Raw genomic sequence first — 7,983 nt, forward strand, 5'->3', positions numbered from 1 at the left:
TAGCATTATGTAAGTGGAGAGAAAGGCAGAGATTTAAAGGGGAGGGAGACATCTGTCATGTCTCTGAGTTTCCAAGCCTGCCTGCAAATCCAGGTCTCCAGGGAAGACAGAAGGCTCTCGGTGCTTTGGAAGGAGCACAGGGAGTCAGGGATGAGGAGCCACTGGCTGAAACCCAGAGGTGTGGTCACTGCTAATCCTGGCTCTGGCCTCTCAGGGCTGGTTTGCTCCTGCAGCTCTGGGTGATTATTTATCATTACATCACACTGGGGATCAGACAGCAGCACACTGACACCTCCCTGGGCCCTCCCAGCACATCCAGAGTGGCTCTTCTGCCACATTGATGGATAAAATTCCCAAACACCCTCATCTGCACCACGAGGAAGTTTGCTGTGATCCCAAGAAATCCTTGCTGAGGGGTGTGCTGTGTTTGCTCCGAGGTGCTGCTGCCAGAGGCTCGGGAATATTTCTGAGCATCCACCAGGCAAAGAAGCGATTGCAGTGGTGAGGTGGGAGGTAACATTCCAGCCGTGTGGAAATCACTGCTGGGAGTTGTGATGTTTAGCTAAGGAAACACTTCCCTGAAATAAGACATGAAGACAGACTGGCTCCTTCCCCCCCCCACTGCTCTCCTCTGGTGGAATCTATTAAAGTGTGTTGGGAGGAATAAAAGGAGCAGGGTCAGGTCAGGCTGCGTGGCCGGGGAGGGCAGACAGGGTTAAGCAGGTCAGGGCACATTTCTCTGTCTTCTGTGGTTCTCTAGGAATTTGGGGTCACTGCTGTTTGATCAGCTGTTGGTAATTTGAGCATTGCACAAGAGCAAGTGGAGTCAGAGATGACTCTTGAAGGCGAATGATTGGGGAAAGAATAAAAAAAGGAATGAAGGGAACACCAGTACATTAAAAAAATTAAACACACCAATCCTTTATTTTATTCCCATTTCAGATGGGCTGCCATGGTTGGTTGACCCAGAAAGAAGCACTGTGTGGGCTTCCCTGTGCTGAAGGAATAAGTGCAGAAAGGGCCATGTGTCTGGGAAAGGAGGGTGCACGGAGATGTGCACAAGGTGTCATTCTCCCGGGAAAATTAACTTCTCACTTCAAAAGTGCCTGGGCACCAAACATGGACAATGGGCACTTTGAACATCTGCTGAGAGATGGGACCGTGTTGAAGGGCTCAGAAGAATCTTTATCCTGTAATTGCCAAGTATTTAATAACTTTTCTTTTTAAAGCATATTATCGGGGGGTAGTTTTCATCATCATTCATCAAATGGCAAAGGGAGGCTCCGGGAGGTTAAAGAACCTCCCAGAGGTCAGCAGGGCCCTGTGCTGGCAGCACTACCTGGGCTAAGCCTTCCCTGCTGAAATTCCTGTCTCTGAAAGAGAGTAAATCCAGGGTGGGTAAATTAACTTCTCTTGAATGATGGAAATGTCAGGAGAATCCAGAGGAGAAAAGGCCTGGCGTCAGCAGCTTGGAGAGGGGAACTTCAGGATGGGTTTCCTGTTCCCAGGGGAATGGGGAAGGTAAAGGAAAACTGTGTTTGTTTGGGTTTTTTATTTCTTGGTTTTGCTGTTTGAGTTCTGAATGAGAATTTGGCTCAGGTGTTCCCAAATCTCTCACTCTTTGTAGGCAAGTCTCCCTACAAAGTAACATTTTCAGACCTAAAAGTAAATACATAGAATAAATAGCATTAATACATAGAGAAGCAACTCCACCTGAGCCTGGTAGTTTATTAGTAAGCCCTTCTCCATGAGAGCTGCCTGTGGCTCTCTCATCCCGTGCCATCCTTATCTTGGATCTCAAGTTCTCCAGCACTGGGAATGGCTCTCCAGCACACAGAGATGATGCTGAGAAAGGAAACCTCTCTCCAGTGCAGAAGGAATGTTCTATTCCTTTATATTCAGCAAGGAAAATCGTGTTGCAGAAGGAAGAATTGATTTCCAGCCCAAAAAAGCAAAGTGAGTTTCAAGGAGGTGCATTTTGTGCCTGTTTACTGAAACTATCAGGACCTGCTTGCTCTCCCTTATGTCACTCCAGAATTTGTGATCCAGCTCAGAATTCCTGCTCACCATGTCCCTCTGCCCTCTCCTGCTTGGCAGTTTTCAGATCTGAGCACTGGTTTGGCCCCCTGACAGTGTTCCCTGATGTCCAGATGCACCTGCACCCCCCCAGACACTGAACATTCCATATCCCCTCTGGGCAGAAGTGGGAATGGCTGATTCAGAGCTGGGCCAGAGCTGGAGAGGAAGGAGAGAGCCCAGCAAAGATGTGGTTATGGAAGCACTCAACGAACTTATAGTACCATAAAATCTTAAGTATTACAATTATTAGTTTTATAGGGAGTGTCTTAAAATAATTTAAGCTTAAACACATTTAATTCGTGACAGATTTTCCAGTTTCTGGGTCCTGAGAGTGCTCCTACTGGGGAGAACAGAAAGAATCACAAAGATACTACAAGAAGTTTTGGACTTACCTGCTTCCCAAACAAGGGAGCAGCCCTGTGTGTGTGTGGGCATTTGGTGATGGAGGGGCTGGAAAAGCAGGATTAGAGAGGTAAGACTTGCAAGAAAGGCAATCCACTGTCTTACCCTAAACCATGGAGCTCCAGGCACTTCACCACTCTGAGGCAGCCCCTCCTGTCCTGCAGTTTGGGGTCTGTGCTCAGATCATGCCCTGCCTCCAGCAAACACCTGTGTGAATTCTTTTCTTTGATCTGTTTGAGAAAGAACACCACCAGTCAAAAGTTGGTGACTAATTCTGGTGTTTTCTTCATGTCAGCAAATCAACCCCTGCAGTGTTTCCCTTTGGGTGATGAAATGTGGACGCTCCAGTCCCACTGTCTGACTTCCAGTGGCTTGTTAATAATGTGCACGTTGAGTTTTCCTCCATAACTAACCAGAATAGTTCATTTAAAAACAGGCAAATGTACCCTTTTTATAGCAGAGGGAGAAGGATAAGTGCCAGTCAAGACTGGTTCCAAATCTGTCTCCAACCATCCCTCCCCCAGAATCAGTGATCCTGGCTGGGTGCCATCGACTGGAACTCTTTAAAGAGTGTTTGTTGTGTGTTTCCACAGGAGGGGGATTCACCAGGGAAGCACAAACAGACCCTGCCACGGAGTTTCCTCGTGCTCTGAGCTGTTTACGGTGTTGCCTCGTGCTCTTCAGTTTGGTTTCACTTTCTGGGTGTTGTTTCCTCCTGCTCTGTGGTTGTGGGGATGCAAAGCAGCTGAAACAACTCACCCTGCACCCCCCGTCCTCTCAGGGGGGCCCTTCCTCACCCTGGGCCTCAGGAATATCCATGGAGCATCTTAACCTGCTCCAGAAATGACTGTGGAGATGAGCTGGGTTTGGAAGAGCTTCAGCCTGGCTAAACTCGGCAAACATTCAAGTCTTTGGGGTTTAAACCAATATCAGGCTTCAAATTATTCACCAGGGGTTTCGTTTTCTGGTTCAGGCAAAGCCTGGGAGGTGGATCTGCAGGATCTTCAGGACACAACCATCCTCAAATCCCCATCCTCCGGGAAGCGGCCTCGAGTTGCACCAGGGGAGGTTCAGGTTGGATGTCAGGGAAAGTTCTTCCCTGGAAGGTTGGTTAAGCCTTGGAACAGGCTCTGCAGGGCAGGGCTGGGGTCACCATCCCTGGAAGTGCTCAGGAAACAAGCGGATGTGATATTTCACAATATGGTTCAGTGGGGTTTTTGGTCAAAGGTTGGACTTGATCACCTTGGAGATCCTTCCCAACCTTGATGATTTTCTGCTCCTGAGAGCTCTCCTGCCTGTTCTTTGCAGGAGGTGTGTTAAGGTTGTGTTGTATCTTCAGAGGGTGGATGAATCTCCTCTTCTTGTGCTTAAATGGTACAAAACTCAGTGTAAACTCAGGGATGAATTTCACTTGATAACAATTCTTGATTTCATCAGAACCCTGGGATGTTTGAGATTTATTGTACAGTTCATCTTTGCTTTTTGCCTTCTCTTTAAACAAGTTACGTAGAATATTCCTGAAGTTTTATAGAACCTGTATTTCCTTAAGCAATTATTCAACATAAACCACAAAGGGACAAAAAGTTCCTGACTGTGGACAAAACCAAGTATTTTAATAGTTTATGATTTTTTTAAAATTTACATTTAATTATGTTTTTGGGCATCCCCACTTGACATTTGCCATTTTTACAGATGCTGGGGTGATTTATTCTCACGTGAAGAGCAACAGAGAGATTGTTTTGGTGCTGAGGGGACAGTGGGGGCAGTGGAGGGATGGGAATTGCAGGGACTGGATGTCAGTGGTGTTGCCTGTGGAATATGGCAGGAGAAAGCACAGGGGAAGAGCAGGGGCTAAAGGACAGTGCTCTTGGTGTATCCCTGCTGTCACAGCCCTGCCAGGCAGCAGGAATGTGGAGATGCTGCTGGGTGGAAGCTCTTCAGATAGTAATTAAAACTGCCCTGACAATTACAAGGGAAAACTCAGCTATTCTGATATCAAAAAGGAACTTAGAATAATGGGGATATCACTTCAAACCCCTCAGCCCCACAGCTCTGCTGGGTCAGCCCCGGTCCGACTTACAGACCCACTAAATTTATAATAAAGACATGGCCATGGAGAGAAGAATCTACTCATTACATGAGGCAGTCAGAGCAGGTCCTCAGATAAAAGTGTGCAGCTGATCTTTTCCTTCTGCCTCTGTAATCCCGCTCATTTCAGCAGGAATGCTCATGGCTGGAGCACCACACCTGCACAGCAGCACGGGGATGGGACCCAGGGGTTCTGCTGGGGAGGATTTGTGGGGTTTGACGGAGTCACAAGAGGCTCCTGTCATCTTTCTCTGGGAATTTTGACACAATCCATTGTCCATGGTGTGGTTGGTGAAGGGGAGCTCCCAGAGAAGCTGCAGCCCGTGGCTGGGACAGGGTCACTCCTGGCTGGGTTGAGAAGCGGCCGATGGCCCAGCCCGGGCAGTGCTGGGCAGTGCTGCTGCATCCAGGGGGTGTCCAGGCACAGACGGTGTCCCCAGGTGGCCAAGGGGCCACTGACACCTGGCCTGGGTCAGGAATAGTGGGGCAGCAGGACCAGGGCAGGGATTGTCCCCCTGTGCTGGGCACTGGTGAGGCCTCACCTCCAGTGCTGTGCCCAGTTCTGGGCCCATCACAAGGACATGGAGGGGCTGGAGCGTGTCCAGGGAAGGGAACGGAGCTGGGGAAGGGAATGGAGCAGAAGGAGCAGCTGAGGGAGCTGGGGGGGCTCAGCCTGGAGAAAAGGAGGCTCAAGGGGGACCTTCTGGCTCTGCAACCCCCTGTCAGGAGGGGAGAGCCTGGGAGGGGGTCGGGCTCTGGGAACAAGGAACGGGAGGAGAGGACATAGCTGTGCCAGGGGAGGTTTAGGTTGGACATTAGAAAGAAATTCTTCCCAGAAGGAGTGGTCAGACACTGGGAGGGGCTGCACAGGGAGGTGTGGGAGTCCCCATCCCTGGAGGTGTCCAAGGAAGGACTGGATGTGGCGCTCAGTGCTCTGGGCTGGTGAGGATCGGGTATCAGGCGGACTCAATGACCTCAGAGGTCTTTTCCAGCCTCAGTGATTCTGTGATTCTCTGATTCCAGAGCTGGGGCCAGCAGAGGTAAAGCAATGCAGAAAGGTGAAACTCCCACCTTTCCTGCAGCGTACCTTCCTGGGAAAGTTCGGCCTTAGGAAGAGCAAACTCTCCTTTTTCATTGCTCTGCATGGCCAAAAGCAGGAGCACAGGGAAGGGCACCACTCATTGGAGTGTTTGAGGTGTCTGAAATAATGACTTGCAGAGGCCAGTGCAGTTTGGGGACAGTTTACATATAACAGGGGATATCCATGGGCAATGGGAAGGATCAGAGTTCATCCCTGAGCGGGGCAGGACAGAAGATCCCTTGCTGTCATTGTTCTGGCACAGCCAACACCTTGCTGTTCTTCAAGGGCACAGCACACATTTGCCTCTGGAGGAGAGCCTGCACATGCTGATCCCACAGGAACAGCTGCTTAATTAATAAAGCCAGGGGGGAAATCCTGACTGGCTTTGTTCTGGCTTTCCTGACTTTAGGGTTGATGAGGCTGAAGAGCACAACGCCACAAAAACCCTGTGCTGGAGTGTCCTGGGGGTGTCCTCCCAGCAGCAGAGAATGTGATTTTTGGTGTCTGTTTTGTGGGAAGTCGTAGCTGTGCATGTGTAGAGTGCTTGAGCACCTGCATTACAGACAGGGGTTCACGTGGCACTTGAGCAGCTCCTGCCACGTCACAGCCTCAGCCCCAAGTGGCAGGAAAACACTCTGGAAAGTAGGTCGTGGCAATAATCCTGCTGGTCCCAGTAATCAGAGGATACAAGGGGGTTGGAAGTTCAGAGGGAGCTGGGAATGCAGTGGAGAGTTCCTTCTGCCTGGAGCACTGGACGCCAGGGCTTCCCTCCCTCCCAGGGGCTGTGGGAGGAGGATTTCTCCTGAGGGGGACAGAGCCATCAGCTGAGCTCCATCAAAAACTCTGAGTTTACAGACCCATTTCTTCCCTGGAACTTGGTGTCTTCCTCCCTCTCCGGAAAATGAAGTTCCTGGGAGCGCAGTGGGAAGGAACATCTCTGTAATCAGATGTGCAAGGCCTACACACTGGAAATATATCCGTGTATCTGGAGAGCTCTGGGATGGTTTGTTCATTCTCACTCAAAGAATTTAGACATAGAAAAGGGGAGGGACAAGTTTAAGATGAATTTAGGGTAAGAAGCTGTGGATGTAAATATTTTTCATTGATTTTTTTTTCCTGTTGGTTAAATTGCCTTTGATTTTGGATGGATTATTCCTGTGGTTTTTTGGCTCCACAACATCCTGCATCAATGAATTCCACAGATTCAATTATGAAGAAAAATCCCTGTTTTGTCTGGTTTTAAACTAATTTATCAGATTTCTTCACCACGGCTCCTTAATCCTTGTAATGTGAGAAACGGCAAATAATAGTGTTTCACCCATTTTCTCCACGGCAGGCAGGATTTACATCTCTCTGTCTTCATTCTCTCTTCTCTGAGCTGAAGAGAATGAGTTCATCCAACTTTGGTCGCTGCCACGGGGTCCTTGGGTGGCTTTGCTCTTCCATTTCTGTGCTTGTGAAATGAGGACGGCACTCCCCACACCTTCAGAAAATTGGTGCTCGTGGAGAATTTAAGATCTGTTACATAGGAAGGGTGTTTTTGTAGCATTCCAGGTGCCACGTTTAAATTAATTCACGGTATAAATACAGGTGACATGAGCAGAGGTTTGGTCATTCTCACTCACAGACTGCTTTTCTTATGAAATAGAGGGATCAGTGATGGGCATCAGGGTTTGCACGTTTGGTCATTGCTTCCCAGGGCACACTCCCAGAATTATCTTGGCTCTGAAATTACGGATATTCCCCTGTAAGGAGGGGCTACAGTGAGCCCATTCCAAATAATCCCTGTTAACTGAAAGGGAAGTCTCCCACACCTCCTTATTCACTAGGAATCCCTGCTCGTGTGAGGCAGCTGTCATTCCTGGGTGAAGGGAAGGGAAGTGGGTAGTATTCCTTAAGTCATTTCACCTCAATTAATCTTCAATTTGTGTCTTTCAAACCCTTCTTTTTTTTTGCTAAATCTTTGAGAGAGAGAATACTGTAAGAGTTTAAACGGCAGGGAATCCAAAGTCCTCCTGGCCCCTCCTCTGAGGGGTTTGCCTGTACCTCATTTCTTCACCTTTAAAGCTTCTTTCCCCCTTTCAGCTTGTCTTCGTTTTCCTCCATGTAAATATCCCAGCGAATTTCAGCCCCACATCGTGATGGACGTGATTAGAATCAGGAGCCTCGTTAAGCAGCACGAGGAGATGCTTCATTTCAGCCAGGGAGATCCATCACCTGGGCTGCAAATTATCTCCTGCTGACAGAGTGAAATGTGCTGTAACCTGCTGAAAGCAGAGCGTGATCTAAGGTATTGAGACAGGGGGGAGAAATGCATCCCGGGTATGGCAGGA

Source organism: Chiroxiphia lanceolata, chromosome 18 (assembly GCF_009829145.1).
Source record: "Chiroxiphia lanceolata isolate bChiLan1 chromosome 18, bChiLan1.pri, whole genome shotgun sequence".
In the NCBI taxonomy this organism is placed as follows: domain Eukaryota; kingdom Metazoa; phylum Chordata; class Aves; order Passeriformes; family Pipridae; genus Chiroxiphia; species Chiroxiphia lanceolata.